A 19,270-nucleotide genomic window follows, 5' to 3' on the forward strand; every position below is an offset into this window, starting at 1 on the left:
TCTTTACAACGCATTCCATTACAACGCATACCATTACATTGCATTTATGGTAAGTATTGGATAGTGTAGGGGTAAAAATTACTATTCTAACTCCAGGGGGTGCAGGAGTAGGGTAAGTGTTGGATAGTGTAGGGGTAAAAATTACTATTCTAACTCCAGGGGGTGCAACAGTAGGGTAAGTATTGGATAGTGTAGGGGTAAAAATTACTATTCTAACTCCAGGGGGTGCAACGTAGGGTAAGTGTTGGATAATGTAGGTATGCGTTGTAATGGTATGCGTTGTAATGACTGCGTTGTAATGACATGCATTGTAGGGGTATGCGTTGTAGTGACATGCGTTGTAATGGTTGTGTTGTAATGGTATGCGTGTAATGGATGTTGCGTTGTAAAAGTTTCGTTGTAAAGGTAGTGTGTTGTAAAAGTTGCGTTGTAAGTGTTGTTTCCCGTATTTATGTCCTTTGTCCAGCCGGACAGGAATTTATTTGGCGATGCACACAATCAGAAAGTAATGTCAAGGGGGCACAGCCCGTGTCCTATAGTGAACAAGACAAAACAACAAGTATACGCAAGAGTGAGCAAATCGGTCTGTATACTTATAATCAGTGAACATACTTGATCGTAGTTTGAGTGACCATTATACATGGCATTCACAAGCATATTCAGTACATATGATCCTATTGTGTCAACGACGTTTTGATGCCGAAAAACAAGATAAATGGCATCATCTTCAGGACAAATATATAAATCATGTTTGTCTTGGAATTATAAACAATTGCCTTTCATGCAAGGCAGATCCTTAGGCGGGGAGGTAGTACAGGTCGACAGGAGTTGTTCAATTAGGACCAATGACAGAGTGGATTTCAGGATATCCCGCTTTTGAGTCAATTAGACCGTCCAGATCACGGCTCGAGTTGCGCCTGTTGCAGAATCGCAGGACGCGGCATCTCTGGCGGGGGTCGATCACTATTACGGATGCAGGCTCAGGGGCAAAGAAGCTGTCATGAAGCGCATTCACAGGGTGCCACCTAATGGCAACCCTCTGGAGGGGGGAAAAGGGGATCCCTCGAACCTCCAGACATCACCTTGCAGGCAGGTGCAGTCACTGACTTCATCCACCTGCAAGGGGATCTCTAATCCCTGTTCAAAGTCCAGGCGGTTTCCCACCTGCACTGTGAAACACTAAGCGACTTCAAAGCAGCTGCACATTTTCCTTGTTTGCGCCCGGCGCAAGCAAAGAAAATGAGCTGTTTGTATGATACGGCCCCAGGTCAGTTAATTGCATTGGGTGAGAGGAGATCGCTGACCTGTAATGTATGAGGGAGGCACATGCTCAGAACATGTAGCACAGGTCAGCGTGAAGCATTAGGCAGTGGGAGCAGTTTGCATTTGTACTCGGAAAGATTTGTCTCTGGGGTTAGATAAGCTCTGTGTATTCTGTCCCATTCTTTGTCAGTAAGTCTTCTGTCAAGGTCTACTTCCCATTTGTCGCTCAGGTTCGTGAGGGCCGATTTACTGAGGTATGAAAGCGTCTTCAATAGCCAAGTGATGAGGTGGTTATTGGTTCTTAGTGTATTCAGGTATTGGAGGAGCGCATAGGATGAGGGCTCAGCGTTGGTAATGTGCCATGTGGCACGGAGCGCATGGGGCACAGCATAGTGTATGAGAAAATGACCTCACAAAACTTCACAGAATTCCAGAGTCGTGATGCCCTCTAGCTGCCATTCTCTAAGCACTAATTTCAGCATCGGGCCCCAGCTGCCTGGGGAGCTCCATAGTGGTATGGCGGAGGCATAAGAAATCATCAATTTGGTGATCTGTAGACTTCTCCTGCAGCATAGGAACACAATGCACAGGTGGTAAGGCATGGTGGGGGTTTTGTTTGAGGCGTATGGAAGAGGTGAAACACACAGTCCAAGCTCAAGGGCGGAGAAGTTGAGGCAGTGTTGTCTAGATGGCGCTCTGCAAACCAGTTGAACACCGACTGCAGCTGGCATGCTAAGTAGTAGTGTTCATAGTTGGGGGCCCAAATCATTGCCTCATTATTAGTGAGATAAGTTTCATCAGTGCCACTCTACAACGGCCCGCTCTCTGGATAATGCACCAAGAAAGGTATTTAGAGAATGGAAAAAGGAGGGGGTGGTAAAAGAGGGAGATTGGTGCAATAATACAGCAGGCGCTGCAAGATGATCATTTTTAGGTCTCGCTGAGCCAACGTGCATGCGTTGCTCTGCGAGAGTTAAGTAAGGGCTCTCAAAAATGCTCCCAAAGTCTGCAGGCGGATCGGGTACAGTGCATGTGCGCCAGGCGCGTGCACCATTTGTCCGCTGCAGCCTTTGGGAGGACTTTCGCGGCCGCTTTGATGTTCTCAGTGAGCTGGGCAACTGGGAACATCAAAGCGGCAGCGAAAGTGCTCACCATTTGCCACACAGAGCACTCTATAAACCACACTTTCCACCAAGCATGAATAGATGTTAACTAGACCATCCAGAAAGCGTCTAGAGCTCTCATTAGGAGTAAGAAAGCACTACACAAATTATATTCGTTTGCTAATAAATTGAATTTACCGATGTGTGCCAAATAGCATAATAAACTCGTCCGTCCTTATGCATGACACTTCTTACGCGTAAGCGTCCATCTGTCCCTCCATTCAAGCTCAAGAATAGACAAAGTGACAAAAAACGCAAGAACGGAATATCAGGTCTTCACGTGCCATGTAACTACCGATATCGGCTATACAACACACATACTTTATTCCACCCATACTTTATTCCACCCATTGCAGTATCACAGACGAGACTGCTACCCGCACTTACAGCGCTTCATCGCCGATCTTCAGTGACAGAAAGCGCTATGCAGTTGCCACTACAATTCATGTATAGAGTCTGTTAATATTCAGGCACCTTAACATGCCTGCCTGCAGCGCCATAGCAGTAATCCCTCATGTTGAAGACTGTTTGAACAAGAGAAATTCCAACCCGTGAGTGAATGACAGGCCGTGCATGTTCTGAATTAACCAGGGCTCTCCTTGGCATCAAACCGCTGCTCTTTTCTATAATTTTTTACTTTTTCGTTGATTATAAACATGTGTAAGGCCCTTTGCAATAACCGGGTCCATTGTTTCGACATTTGTGCCTGCCTTTTCCTCCTTGATGACCCTGGTTCTCTCTTTCTCTCTCTGTCTTCCCCATGGCAATTTCACCAGCAGATGAAGCTGATTACAAAGCAAGGCCTCTCACTCAGATAATCAGCAAGCACCACCACTACGCCTACAACCACCACCTCCACCACCATCACATCCACCACCACCACCACATCCACCACCACAACGTCCACCAACACTACGTCAGCCACCACTATGTCCACCACCACCATGTCCACCACCACCATGTCCACCACCACCATGTCCACCAGATCCATGTCCACCACCACCATGTCCACCACCACCATGCCCACGACCAGCACCACCACACCCACTTCCACCACCACCAGATCCACCATCACCACCACCACGTCTACCACCACCACCACGTCCACCACCACCACGTCCACCACCACCACCATGTCCACCACCACCATGTCCACCACATCCACCACCACGTCCACCACCAACATATCCACCACCACAGCCACCATGTCTACCATCTATACCGCCACATCCACCATCACCACCACATCCACCACCACCACCACCACGTCCACCACCACCACGTCCACCACTACCACGTCCACCATCACCACGTCCACCACCACCACGTCCACCACGTCCACCACCACCACGTCCACAACCACCACCTCCACAACCACCACCTCCACAACCACCATCTCCACCACCACTACATCCACCACCACTACGTCCACCACCACTACGTCCACCACCACTACGTCCACCACCACTACGTCCACCACCACTACGTCCACCACCACCACGTCCACCACCACCACACCCACCTCCACCACCACCACATCTACCACCACCAACAACATACTCACCTCCACCACCACCACGTCCACCACCACCACCACGTCCACCACACCCACCACCACCACGTTCACAACCACCAAATCCACCAAAACCACTTCCACCACCACCACTATGTCCACCACCACCATGTCCACCACATCCAACACCACGCCCACCACCACCATGTCCACCACCACCACAGTCACAACCACGTCCACCACGCAGCCACCCCACTCTATCTATCTATCTCCCTCACTCTATCTGTCGCCCTCACTCTATCTGTCGCCCTCACTCTATCTATCTGTCGCCCTCACTCTATCTATCTGTCGCCCTCACTCTATCTATCTATCTGTCTATCTATCTATCTATCTATCTATCTATCTATCTATCTATCTATCTATCTATCTATCTATCTATCTATCTATCGCCCTCACTCTATCTATCTATCTGTCTATCTATCTACTTATCTATCTATCGCCCTCACTCTATTTATCTATCTATCTATCTACTTATCTATCTATCGCCCTCACTCTATTTATCTATCGCCCTCCCACTATCTATCTATCGCCCTCCCTCTATCTATCTATCGCACTCCCTCTATCTATCTATCTATTGCCCTCCCTCTATCTATCTATCTATCTATTGCCCTCCCTCTATCTATCTATCTATCTATCGCCCTCAACCTATCTATCTATCGCAATCACTCTATCTATCTATCGCATCACCACAGCATCACTCAGGGGCTCCACAACATCGCTATGCGCTACCACAGCATCACTGAATGCCACACCATCCCTCGTCGCCACCACAACATCACTCAGCGCCACCACAGCATCAATCTGTGCAACCATTCAACAACAACTGGTTCAAATATGTTCTCTTAATGTTTCAAACTTGATCGCAAATGTCACAAAAAGATGTTAATATTTCACTTCTGTTCTTGGATTTTTGTCACAATAAAATACACTGAACATAATCTTCACAAAAGTTATTCACAAAAGTTTAAACGATTGCCATTATGAATTCCAATAGCTTTTATTTAAGTATTAATTATTTAAAAAAATTAAAAGCCATTGTTTTTTGTAATTGCAAAAACAACAAGTGATGGACCGAATGTGGATCAATGTCACACATTCCCCCAGTCAAAAGATCTGGGCCCAAATCCATCGTTTTTTTGCACTCCACACCACCCTGGGTTAGACAATGGCGATATGCAAATCAGCTCTGACCCTGTTGCCCCATGGGAACAGTCCAGTCCGAACTACAAAAGCCATGTCCTTCCCAGAACGGAATCAAGCATCCGAGGACCGGACCGGTTTCGAGGTAACACCTCTCATCAGCCCGGCTAGCTTGACTCCAAGTGGTGTGGAGTGCCTGGGACCCACGTCTGGGCATCCCCAGCGCACTTAGGGCGGCAATTGCAAAAACAACAAGTGATGGACCGAATGTGGATCAATGTCACTGATGAGAGGTGTTATCTCGAAACCGGTCCGGTCCTCGGATGCTTGATTCCGTTCTGGGAAGGACATGGCTTTTGTAGTTCGGACTGGACTGTTCCCATGGGGCACAGGGTCAGAGCTGATTTGCATATCGCCATTGTCTAACCCAGGGTGGTGTGGAGTGCAAAAAAACGATGGATTTGGGCCCAGATCTTTGGACTGGGGTGAATGTGTGACATTGATCCACATTCTGTCCATCACCTGTTTTGTTTGCAATTGCCGCCATAAGTGCGCTGGGGATGCTCAGACGTGGGTCCCAGGCACTCCACACCACTGGAGTCAAGCTAGCCGGGCTGATGAGAGGTGTTATCTCGAAACCGGTCCGGTCCTCGGATGCTTGATTCCGTTCTGGGAAGGACATGGCTTTTGTAGTTCGGACTGGACTGTTCCCATGGGGCACAGGGTCAGAGCTGATTTGCATATCGCCATTGTCTAACCCAGGGTGGTGTGGAGTGCAAAAAAACGATGGATTTGGGCCCAGATCTTTGGACTGGGGTGAATGTGTGACATTGATCCACATTCTGTCCATCACCTGTTTTGTTTGCAATTGCCGCCATAAGTGCGCTGGGGATGCTCAGACGTGGGTCCCAGGCACTCCACACCACTGGAGTCAAGCTAGCCGGGCTGATGAGAGGTGTTATCTCGAAACCGGTCCGGTCCTCGGATGCTTGATTCCGTTCTGGGAAGGACATGGCTTTTGTAGTTCGGACTGGACTGTTCCCATGGGGCACAGGGTCAGAGCTGATTTGCATATCGCCATTGTCTAACCCAGGGTGGTGTGGAGTGCAAAAAAACGATGGATTTGGGCCCAGATCTTTGGACTGGGGTGAATGTGTGACATTGATCCACATTCTGTCCATCACCTGTTTTGTTTGCAATTGCCGCCATAAGTGCGCTGGGGATGCTCAGACGTGAGGTCCCAGGCACTCCACACCACTGGAGTCAAGCTAGCCGGGCTGATGAGAGGTGTTATCTCGAAACCGGTCCGGTCCTCGGATGCTTGATTCCGTTCTGGGAAGGACATGGCTTTTGTAGTTCGGACTGGACTGTTCCCATGGGGCACAGGGTCAGAGCTGATTTGCATATCGCCATTGTCTAACCCAGGGTGGTGTGGAGTGCAAAAAAACGATGGATTTGGGCCCAGATCTTTGGACTGGGGTGAATGTGTGACATTGATCCACATTCTGTCCATCACCTGTTTTGTTTGCAATTGCCGCCATAAGTGCGCTGGGGATGCTCAGACGTGGGTCCCAGGCACTCCACACCACTGGAGTCAAGCTAGCCGGGCTGATGAGAGGTGTTATCTCGAAACCGGTCCGGTCCTCGGATGCTTGATTCCGTTCTGGGAAGGACATGGCTTTTGTAGTTCGGACTGGACTGTTCCCATGGGGCACAGGGTCAGAGCTGATTTGCATATCGCCATTGTCTAACCCAGGGTGGTGTGGAGTGCAAAAAAACGATGGATTTGGGCCCAGATCTTTGGACTGGGGTGAATGTGTGACATTGATCCACATTCTGTCCATCACCTGTTTTGTTTGCAATTGCCGCCATAAGTGCGCTGGGGATGCTCAGACGTGGGTCCCAGGCACTCCACACCACTGGAGTCAAGCTAGCCGGGCTGATGAGAGGTGTTATCTCGAAACCGGTCCGGTCCTCGGATGCTTGATTCCGTTCTGGGAAGGACATGGCTTTTGTAGTTCGGACTGGACTGTTCCCATGGGGCACAGGGTCAGAGCTGATTTGCATATCGCCATTGTCTAACCCAGGGTGGTGTGGAGTGCAAAAAAACGATGGATTTGGGCCCAGATCTTTGGACTGGGGTGAATGTGTGACATTGATCCACATTCTGTCCATCACCTGTTTTGTTTGCAATTGCCGCCATAAGTGCGCTGGGGATGCTCAGACGTGGGTCCCAGGCACTCCACACCACTGGAGTCAAGCTAGCCGGGCTGAGGAGAGGTGTTATCTCGAAACCGGTCCGGTCCTCGGATGCTTGATTCCGTTCTGGGAAGGACATGGCTTTTGTAGTTCGGACTGGACTGTTCCCATGGGGCACAGGGTCAGAGCTGATTTGCATATCGCCATTGTCTAACCCAGGGTGGTGTGGAGTGCAAAAAAACGATGGATTTGGGCCCAGATCTTTGGACTGGGGTGAATGTGTGACATTGATCCACATTCTGTCCATCACCTGTTTTGTTTGCAATTGCCGCCATAAGTGCGCTGGGGATGCTCAGACGTGGGTCCCAGGCACTCCACACCACTGGAGTCAAGCTAGCCGGGCTGATGAGAGGTGTTATCTCGAAACCGGTCCGGTCCTCGGATACTTGATTCCGTTCTGGGAAGGACATGGCTTTTGTAGTTCGGACTGGACTGTTCCCATGGGGCACAGGGTCAGAGCTGATTTGCATATCGCCATTGTCTAACCCAGGGTGGTGTGGAGTGCAAAAAAACGATGGATTTGGGCCCAGATCTTTGGACTGGGGTGAATGTGTGACATTGATCCACATTCTGTCCATCACCTGTTTTGTTTGCAATTGCCGCCATAAGTGCGCTGGGGATGCTCAGACGTGGGTCCCAGGCACTCCACACCACTGGAGTCAAGCTAGCCGGGCTGATGAGAGGTGTTATCTCGAAACCGGTCCGGTCCTCGGATGCTTGATTCCGTTCTGGGAAGGACATGGCTTTTGTAGTTCGGACTGGACTGTTCCCATGGGGCACAGGGTCAGAGCTGATTTGCATATCGCCATTGTCTAACCCAGGGTGGTGTGGAGTGCAAATAAACGATGGATTTGGGCCCAGATCTTTGGACTGGGGTGAATGTGTGACATTGATCCACATTCTGTCCATCACCTGTTTTGTTTGCAATTGCCGCCATAAGTGCGCTGGGGATGCTCAGACGTGGGTCCCAGGCACTCCACACCACTGGAGTCAAGCTAGCCGGGCTGATGAGAGGTGTTATCTCGAAACCGGTCCGGTCCTCGGATGCTTGATTCCGTTCTGGGAAGGACATGGCTTTTGTAGTTCGGACTGGACTGTTCCCATGGGGCACAGGGTCAGAGCTGATTTGCATATCGCCATTGTCTAACCCAGGGTGGTGTGGAGTGCAAAAAAACGATGGATTTGGGCCCAGATCTTTGGACTGGGGTGAATGTGTGACATTGATCCACATTCTGTCCATCACCTGTTTTGTTTGCAATTGCCGCCATAAGTGCGCTGGGGATGCTCAGACGTGGGTCCCAGGCACTCCACACCACTGGAGTCAAGCTAGCCGGGCTGATGAGAGGTGTTATCTCGAAACCGGTCCGGTCCTCGGATGCTTGATTCCGTTCTGGGAAGGACATGGCTTTTGTAGTTCGGACTGGACTGTTCCCATGGGGCACAGGGTCAGAGCTGACTTGCATATCGCCATTGTCTAACCCAGGGTGGTGTGGAGTGCAAAAAAACGATGGATTTGGGCCCAGATCTTTGGACTGGGGTGAATGTGTGACATTGATCCACATTCTGTCCATCACCTGTTTTGTTTGCAATTGCCGCCATAAGTGCGCTGGGGATGCTCAGACGTGGGTCCCAGGCACTCCACACCACTGGAGTCAAGGTAGCCGGGCTGATGAGAGGTGTTATCTCGAAACCGGTCCGGTCCTCGGATGCTTGATTCCGTTCTGGGAAGGACATGGCTTTTGTAGTTCGGACTGGACTGTTCCCATGGGGCACAGGGTCAGAGCTGATTTGCATATCGCCATTGTCTAACCCAGGGTGGTGTGGAGTGCAAAAAAACGATGGATTTGGGCCCAGATCTTTGGACTGGGGTGAATGTGTGACATTGATCCACATTCTGTCCATCACCTGTTTTGTTTGCAATTGTTTTTTGTAATATCAATACATATAAGTCACGTAAATACAACACATATTGCATTACAAATGCTATAGGGGTCACATTTGCTAAAGTTAAAACTATTGGCATTGTGAATGACAAAGCTATTAATTTCGCTTTTTTCAAAACCAACACAAAAATAAAAAAATTGTCATTTACAATTCCAATAGCTCAAACTTTCCTAATGCGAGACCTATTGCATTGCAAAAGCTTGTTGATAGTGCCACTCTGCCAGCCAAAGAGAGAGACAGGGGGCACCAGGCAGTCTGGCCAGGAATGGCAGCCACTGCTTTGCCAAGATTATTGTCCCGAAGGGTCTTCTCCTCATGGCAGACCTGAATTTCTAAATAGCTAAACATTTTGGGCTGCCTAAGCAGCCACCCACCTCCTACATTCACACCTGTATCTTCCATTATGGGCCGCAATGTGAAGAGGCACGACTTCTGGCCATTAACACAGAGACCAGAGACTTGGGCAAACTCAGCGAGGGTGTCCACAATGGCAGATAGGTTGGCCTGTGCATCACAGACGTACGGCTGTATATTGTCCGCATCAGGAGAAACCACCAAGCGGGATTCCTCATGCTGCCCCATCCTGCGATGTCTGATGGGCACAGGTTCCACAGCGAGAGAAAAGAAGAGGGCGGGCAGTGGGCATCACTGCTCACTACCCCCACAAATGTGTAACACAGGTGATATCAATCTTCCCGTTCGAACTCTCACCAGGGGCGCATCATACAGAAGTTGGATCTCCTGCAACGCCTGATTATCCTGGCCAACGTTTGTGCAAATAGAACAGATATCTCCAATATAAGGAGTTGAACGCCTTTTCAGGTCAACCACAAGGCAGGCTTCATGAGGTCAGCGCCTGGGGCTCGCCTCGAGAATCCTGAAAAGGCTACGACTTGTTCCTGCCCGGCACAAACCTCTCCTACTCGGTCTGCACTAGACTCTGGATCAAAAAGAGGAGATGCTCAGCTAATATTTTACTAAGAATTTTAATAATCGGTGAAAAGAGATGTCAAATAAATATCTTTGCAAAGTTTGGAAATGGATATTAGAATGGCTTCCCGGAGTGATGGTAGATGGTGGTCCTCCGCTCTTGCCATATTATGGAGTCATTCCAGGCAGGACAAAGGAATGTTAACATAAGTCTTGTAAAATTCAACAGGGAGGCCATAGGGCCTGGAGCCTCACTGGCAGCGAGGGAGCAGATTGCCTCTGTGATCTCTGCAGCTATAACTGGATGAGCTTGCGTGCGTCGCTGGCCTAAAGTACCCTGGGGTAGAAGGAGGTCTTAGAAGAAGACCATTAAGTCATCGGGTGGGTTCTAGGCTGAGGCTATAGAGTCTCTTGGATGCATAGTGAAGGCCTTGTGTATGTCTGCCTAGGTATGAGTGAGTATCTCATGTGAGACATGGCAAGGGCAAGACCGAGGGTTTGTGAGTCTGTCTGAGCAGCCGCACAAGGAGAGCGCCCAATTTATTGGCTTCTACATGGGTCTGGCAGTGTGCGTGGCCTGACTGATGCATCTTACTTGGTCCATCAGTTCGGCATGTTCAGTTTGTGTTGCCAAGAGCGTTTTTCAGTCTGTGTCACTCAGCAGTGCTTTGGTGTCTAAGCGGAGCAGCAATTGAGTTCTCTTTCCAGGATTTTGTAGGCCCCAACCACTTAACCAATAGAGGCACCCATGATCATGGCCTTAAAGGCGTCCCATTCAACTTCCCCAGACAAAGCAGTGCAATCATAGTGTGCAAATCAAGAGGAGCTCTGATCCTGGAGGTCAGCATGGAATGCCTGGTCCTCAATTAAATCGGAGGCCTACAGCCAAGGGCCTATGATCAGACACTTTGTGGCCCAAGTAGTTTGTTTGTGAAAAAGAGGTACTGAGAGAACCTGAACAGACATTTCCGTCGAGGCATACATGCAGGCCATCAGGGGAGGAGTAAAAGCAGCATACCTGAGAAAGTGGGTGGCGTTTGTACCAAATGTCCTCCAAGGGCAAGTCTTTGAGCCAGCACTTCAAGAGCGAAGCGCATCTTTTTGCCGAGATGTGGGGCAGTGGGGGAAATGATCAGCCTAGGGTGGATTCCAAGATGCAGTTAAAGACGCCTCCCAGTGTCGATGACACTCCAGCCCAGCGGGTTAGAACACGAGTCAAAGAATGCTGTCTGTTTCGTGTAGGCACGGGCGGAGAGCTCCGCTCCACCTGTGGAGTGTGCGGAGAGTTGCCTTACTACGCGTTCCGCGGAGAACGCGGAGTAGGCAAATCTCTGCACACTCCACAGCGGAGCGGAGTTGACCAGCCCCCGCCTCCACCCCCCTATTAAAAATACATTTAAAGATCCCCGGGCTGCCCTCCTCCTCTTCCTCGTGTCTCAGGCTGATCTGCGCATGCCCGCCCCCCCGCGCATGTACATTTCTCACAAGGAATGCGCATGCACTGGAGCAGATAACCCTGAGACGTGAGGAAGACGATGGCAGCCCGGGGTCTCCGCAGTCAAGGTAAGTCTTTTTTCGTTTACCTTTAAATGTATTTTTAATTCATTCTTAATAAGGGGAGTGGCAGAGTTCCACGGAGTTTGTTCCCTACTCTGTGGACCTCCGCGTAGTCCCTCTCCGCCAGCTCCGCCCATGGTTAGTTTCGTGTACGGAACTTAAATTGCTGCCTATCACCAATAATTTTCTGCTGAGGGTGCCCTCAACAAGTGGTAATCAGCCCCCTAAGTCGAGCTCCCAGTTACGATGTCGGAACAGAACCCTCGCTCTAACCTACACCAGGGCCCCCGGGCAAAAGCAGAGTAGCTTGTGGAGAAGAATTGTCTGCACCAGCATCTCTGGAGCATGCTGCTTTCAAGCGCATTCATGGGAATGGGAGGGGTGCCAGCTTGGTAAGGGGTGCAGCAAAATAAACAAGAAGGAGAACACTAGGGGCAGAGGACAGCTGGCTCTCCATTCAAACTTCATACAACAATCACTGAACATAATTGGGGGTGGTGACTAGCGTCGAATAGCAAGATGAAATGGTGCCAGTAACCTTTTTGCTGTGCCATGCCGGGAGAGGGAGGCTGCATAGATGAGCATGCGGGAGAGAGGTAGCGAAGGTGGAGATTGGGGCCCTCAAGTGAGGGGCCCATATGTGTTGCGATTGGAGAGAGGTGCTGGGAGGTCTGCAGCAAGAGGTAGAATTCAACCCTCCCACCCCAAACCCCCCAGTCACACCATAGGAATCATATCAAGTCATCTGCGGTTTGTGGAGTGACATCTGGAGGAGATGGTGATCCCAGAATCAAAAGACAAGAGATGAAAGAGTCTTTGCCACTGGCAGAATCATGCAGTGTCAGCATGCACGGCAGTCAAGAGCTGAAAAGAGCTGATGCTGCATCCAAAGCTGACTCTCGTTTCTCCTCCCTTTGTTACCGGAGGGGCTCAAGCTCACCATGGCATGTTTCATATGGGGCATTTAATAGTGGTCCCATCAGCAATGTCATTTGTGCAGGACGGTAGCTGCTGGTGGGGGTGCCGAGCAGAGTCCTAAAATGTTTCCACTCAGTGCCAGGTAGCTGCAGGGTTGTCAAAAAAATATGACCTGTTGGTGTGAACTACTTGGAGTCTGGCAGCGAGCAAAAGAGAATAGGTGAGGTGTAAGTCACTGTGCTTGTGTTTCACTGCTATAAAGTACTCCCGTTGATGCTGGACAAAAATGATATAGTATGGATAAAACATCACATGGGTGTTTTCAATGCGCAGCGTGGACAGTTTACAAGCCTCCTTTAATACTTTCGCCTGGTCTCCCTAGTGGAGAATCCAAGCTATCAGCGGTCAGGGTGCTGATCCTGGAGGCCGTCTCCGTACAGGAATGTTGTGTGCCAGTTCAATGGAGAAAAGAGGAGAAAGTTTGTTTGCCAGCATGAAGATTTAAATCCAGGTTTCTAGATAAAATGCATTTTGGCCCTTTGCCCCTTCCGCCAGCCCCATTTTACAAATGTTGTTTCTGTGGGATCGTCCTTCTGCATCCTCAAGATGGCTTAGTCGATCACACAGGTTTGTGACCAGTAGTCGCACGTCTGCCATCTCCACCTACAGCTCTGTGAGTGTCTTCTCCGAGTGTGTGACTCTATCAGAGAGTTTTCTATGATCTACACGGAGCAAGCCAAGTACCTCTGCAACAGCAGCGATTTTGTGCATCATTGACATTCTGGTGTGTTCTATGTTGGCCAGGATGAGCTCAAGTTCCCCTGCAGTGCTGGCTCTAGTGAATTCTGCTGTGGTGGACCTGCTTGACGTCCCCAGCATCTGCATCACAGCTGCAAAGTAGAGATTCCCCATTGTGTCAGGAGGAGGGGGCAATGAGGGTGAAGCTTTGCAGTTGGGCCTCTTAGAGGCAGGTGAAAATCTCACCTGTAGCACGAATAGCCAGTGTGTATGGAGATACACGTGTTGCAGGTGATGGGCTCGGATTTAAGTGTCCAGTGCTGCAGGAGGGGAGCAAGCCTGGATACCAGTGGTGTCTGGGGCTCTCTTGTTGTGATAGCAAGCTTTCAATGAGTCAGGCAGCACAGCAGGATAGTCAGGCCCAAGGCGGGTGGGCAGATAGAAAGGGAGAGCTCCTCACCGTGCAGATGCAGTAGCATAGCCTGTGGGACAGGAGAAAGGCCCCAATAGATCCTTTCCACTATAAGCATCAGGAGCGCCACTCGCCCGTTGGGCATTACCGTAGGAGTAAAGAAGATGCATTAAGGAAAGGGAAATGTGTGGCCAAAGTATTGGTGCGACAAGCAGAAGGTGCATCATGGGGGGTCGGGAGGCGGGTCATAGCCCCAGCGACCACAGCCGGTATGCAGGCCACATGCAATGCCTGATGTTCTTGTCTCACCCCCCAGGGAGCGTGCAAGTGGTATGGACCGGGTTCACTCTCTAGTGTAGGACTTTTTTCTTGAAACAGCCCCCATCTACTAAGAACCCAGGCACCAACGATCTTATCAGTAGTGCGGTCCCCAAGGGTGCACAGTGAGGCCACAACAAGGTTGAGGACTGGCTGTGGTGCACAGCTGTTCACGTTGATGGCCCACCCGTGGACTATGCCGAAAATGTGATGCTCTTTCATGGTATTCAGAGTGGTTGTTGATTGTTATTAGATGGTGAAAAATCAAGTATTGTGGTATGATGTCTATGTTAAATATGATTAGCCTAAGTTAATTATGTAAACAAGTGTGCACCCCTTTACTTGAGTGCTTCAATCAGAGTATGCTAAAATGGTTGATGAGATTGGTGATAAAACTGGACAGTAGGTGGCCAGTCAAGATGTTGAAGTGTGCAGAACAGTTTGTTGTTTGAAGAGACAGTTGAGTTACAGTGATGTTTAAAAATATAATCTGAAAAATAATGGGAGGATTTTTTTTAAATTTGACTCGTCTACTTCCCCACATAACTATAGTGGTATGCTTTAGGCAGGAGGAAGCATGGATTTTGATGGCTCTGGCTTTCATGAAGTGAAAGATTTTCTAGACGTAGAAGTAATTAATGTAGTTGATAATGACATGCCTGGGTATAGGCATTATTGTATTTGGCCTGTGAATTAAATGCTATTAGTGGACCTGTAGCACTGATTGTGCCCTCCTCTTACAAAGCCTTTAAAACAGGTCCCAGGCCAGTCATTGCAATCATTGTGTGCATTTTTAAACTGCCATTTTGACCTGGCAAAGTATACCTTTCGCCAGGTCGAAAGCTTCCTTTTTAATACACATATGACACCCCTAGTGTAGACACTAAACAGCCTAAAGGGCAGGTGTGTGTATTAAAATGTTGGACATGTACTTTTAAGTTTCATATGTCCTGATACTGAAAAACTCTCAATTTCATTTTTCACTACTGCAAGGCCTACCTCTTCCATAGGATAATAGTGGGGGACCGTCTGGTTTCCACAGCCTGTTTCCTGGGTCACATGACCAGGTGTAGTTGCCCTTTGTGTATTCCTTTCAGACAGCATCAACATAGAGGGTCTGGCTGTTGGCAGGATGGGCCATTTCTGGCAGGTTGTGGGGGAGCTGTACCCTACAACACTTGCACATCAAAGGCACTGACTCAGCTCACACACAAAGGACTTCACACTAGTCTGTTGTGCCCCCAGACAGCCTCGGACCACTGCAAGGAGGCAGAAAATTCCAGACACCCCTGCAAGAGGACAACTCCAGAAGCTTCTCCTACTTCAAAGGGAACAACACTTATAAACATAGGACTGTCAGACCCACTTTGACCTGTGGTCCTACAGAAGAAGGACACCCTGCTGCTTGAGGCCTGCCCTACTTGCTGAGAAGGAAGGCTGGACCTGCTCCCTTCATCCCAGGCTGAAGTGACTCCAGCTGACTTATCGCCCATTCTGAGCTATAGGGACACAACAACCTCCAGAGCCCCCACCCCCTCTATAACTTTCTAGCTTACTGGACCTGTAACTAGACCTGCTGGAGCCCTCCTGGCCTCTGCTCGAGTGAGCTCCGGATCCCCAAAATGTGCCTACCTGGTCCTGGGCCCTTGGCGTGGCATCAGTTGAGCTCCTCCTTGAAGATAAGGAGAAATCCTGAAGTTTTGGGCCTTCACAGGTGTGAATGGTCCCATTCAAGCCAAACTTTAGCAGCCCTCACCACCCGCCAACGCGAAGCTCCGGTGAACCTGACTCTTCATGGCACAGCGTCTTCACTCTACAGCGACTGCCAATGAAGATTGGCAGCACGATATCTGCGCTTCACGTTACAGCATTGATAGCTTTCTATGACTGCCAATGAGAAGCTCCAGCAATGACCATTCACAACCTTAAACAGGATCTTTGGGTTACAGCGTCAACTGTCCATGACGCCCAGCCTGCTTTTCACACTCCAGCGATGTCCATCGAGATGCTTTCCCTGCTCCTCACGGCCTCCTCTACCGCAAATGGAACTCTTCGCACTGGACTTTAGAACGTTACTTTTTTAGCGGTTTACCCCGGTCCCTGTATCTGGCCTGCGCTCCATCGTGGTATGCCTGAACTTGTGACTTTCACCCGGTCTTGCATGACCAGATAACTTGCTCTACTGATTGGATTTTTGTTGTTTTGGTGTCAAATAATTTATTAAATTTTACTCCATTTTTCTAAATTTGGGTGCAATTTTTCTTTTATTGTGTTTTCACTTTATTCCTGTTTGTGGGCTACACAAATATCTTACACATTGCTTCTAAGTTAAGCCTGACTGCTTCTTATTTGCCATGGTTCCTGAGCGTTAACCACAGGTTAAGTTGCTGGCTTTTGTGATTTACCCTGACAAGAATTGTGACTGATGATTGACAAGGGCTCACACTCCCCACACACAACAACCCAATTTCTCACAAGATGTAGGACTCTAACAATATTCATAGCAAATCTTATTGATAGGTTGGATGGTTTATGTTTTATTTCATAGTAGTCATGTGACGGAGTTGAGTTTTGGATAGTATGGCAGGTTGTATGGGAGTTGTGCAGCTCAATACAGTGAATGCGTGTGCAAGTGTTGGATGATTGGTCTTGATTGATATGACCCCCCTTGTGATGATACTTGCTGTGATTATTAGTGTTTTATTTCTGTAATGGGACAAATCAATAGTTAGTAAATAGCAGCAGAGTTTCTGTTAAGCTTTCTCTGGTGAGGTTGTTGAATCTGGCAGTGTCTTAATTGCTGTCACTTCTATTGTGAGAGTGTGGGTTGTTTTGCGGCAATGTCATTTTCTTTGCATTGTGTCCTTATTGATGATGTTAATCATTCTAGTATTGTCATGGGTGGAGCTGAATGTTGTTTGAGGTGATTTGATCAATATGTGTGATCATTGTTGCTGATGGTAGTTTGATGTGTTTGCTGGGAGGCTGCAAGTATTGTTTGGGACTGGAGAGCAGAGTGTTTTCTGATATGTGAACTTCTATTACAGTGTGTAGGTTTAGAGATGTTTGGAGTGTGAAATTGAACTGAAGGGGGATTTTGTGTGTTGAATGCGTGTGCAGTTTGGGCTCCTTTGCTTTTGAACGCTGGACTATGTTTAGAGGTGAAATTAATGTGTCCGTTTTGTATGAGCTGTGGTCTTTATACTGTATTTGTGGTCGCGTGGTTTGGTTTGATCATAAAACTCTGGTGATCTAGACTGTCTTGCACTGTGTGACAGAAAATTATACTCCTTGGTAATTCCCCTACTGAAAGTATGGCTGGACGCAGTGCCGTCTTAACGCATGGGCACTCTGTCCAGTTGTTCCAGGGCCCCATGAGCATAGGGCCCCCATGTAGACCAGAATGTAACACAAATTTTCTGTTAAACATTTATATTCCTGTGAGTGGCTGGGGGAACATCCTTTACGACGCAGATTTTACTCCGCAGTGCTTTTACGACGCGTTTGTTACAACGCAAGTCGTAACCACGACATGCGCTGGAGGGCGCTAGAGGATTAAGAATAGTATATTTACTATTCCAACACCTTCCCTAGTGTCCACGGGGACTGGTGTTAGAATAGTAAATTATACTATTCTCAATCCGCGCCCCAACGCAAGTCGTGGTAACGACTTGCGTTGTAAGGGACGCGTTGTAAAAGCACGCGTTGGGACGGTATGCGTTGTACCGTCATACATCCGAGTGGCTGTGTAGGCAGTACCCAATGCACCACTTTGCCTAGGGGCCTATAATGCTGTCAAGATGGCCCTGGCTCTATGCTGCCAGGTCCGGAGTGGCTACCGGGCGTTTTGGCATGCTGCCGAGCTGGGGGCTGATGTCTCTGCGGTGGGGGCTAATTTTGTTGATGGAGACCTGCGTTTGCTTCAAAATAAACAAAGCAAAACGAACTTCATTCAGCACACGCAGGTCCACATCAACGAAATCAGCCCCCAGCTCGGCAGCATGCCAAAGCGCTCGGTAGCCAGTCCGGCCCTGTATGCCGCTTCTGATTGAAAATGTCTGTATTCAGGAATTGAATACTTTGCTACTGTAGTTTTCCACGCTGATGGTAGTCTTTTTTTATGGGATGCCTGGAGCAGGGGATTTTACTGAGCCCAACTCTGAAAGATGGTAGCTATGTTGGCTGGGAGTGCAAAGGCGATGCCAGGAATTCGATGATCCCGCAGGCAGAGCTCGGATGGCTTTCCTGGATTCATCTCCCTGTCCTGTTGCAACATGACTGCTTTGAGTATGCTCGCGAACATTCTGAAAGAGTTTAAACAATGGCAAGGTGGAAGCCGGTTCTTTGTGTTTTGACACACATCGTGCATGCAACTTATTTATTTTGTTGCATGCGAAAAAGTAAGTTGATGTTAAGTGAGCAGCCCATGGTGTCTCTTGCTGGAACTTTCAAGTAATCAACCCTCTTTATCCATCTTGTAGGTGGAACAATGCTGGGATCCCGGAGCTGTCATTTATGTTGTGACGTCATTCTACATGAACCTCAAGGGAACACACCGCTTCGCAACAGGTTTGGCACATTTCAGTATTTGTTAGCCATTTTGTGTGTGCAAATCGGCAACTGCAGAGCCCCATGTTACAAATGATGGTGTGAACCCTCAGAGGCCCACACCATATCCATCTCCATGTTCATGCGCTTTATCCACTGAGCCCCCAGTCAAAAGGCGGCCATGTTGCCATCGCCTGGTACTATGTACACCAGCAGCCCTGTACCTACAAAGATCATAGAGGATTTATTAGTTTAAGGGGGAGTATGACCTCACAAAAAATATATATATTCAAAAAAAATTCCCATCTTAATATCATCCCACTGTAACAGGTGTCGTGAAATCTAAAAGCACGTTCTCTTATCACTCAACGCTTTTTCAGGTTCACTGGCTCCCAAGACAGTTTGAGGTATACTCCTCTGTATCCAGCCAAAAAAATAAAATAAAAAAGTGGAATGCATTTGGTCACCTGAACCCATTTTAAGGGGTGCCTTGCACTCTTGCATCCA

At 48.7% G+C, this 19,270-nt stretch overlaps 1 protein-coding gene across 1 annotated transcript in view; it reads left to right on the top strand.

Moving 5' to 3' along the window:
• The window catches only part of HIVEP3 (HIVEP zinc finger 3), a 2,131,558-nt gene that overhangs the window by 1,177,098 nt on the left and 935,190 nt on the right, over positions 1-19,270 (top strand). The window contains exon 6 of the mRNA XM_086956857.1: positions 18,697-18,784. The gene's annotated coding sequence lies outside the window, so the exon portion shown is untranslated. The remainder of the gene's footprint in view (positions 1-18,696; positions 18,785-19,270) is intronic.

This window comes from Lissotriton vulgaris, chromosome 2_1 (assembly GCF_964263255.1).
Source record: "Lissotriton vulgaris chromosome 2_1, aLisVul1.2, whole genome shotgun sequence".
In the NCBI taxonomy this organism is placed as follows: domain Eukaryota; kingdom Metazoa; phylum Chordata; class Amphibia; order Caudata; family Salamandridae; genus Lissotriton; species Lissotriton vulgaris.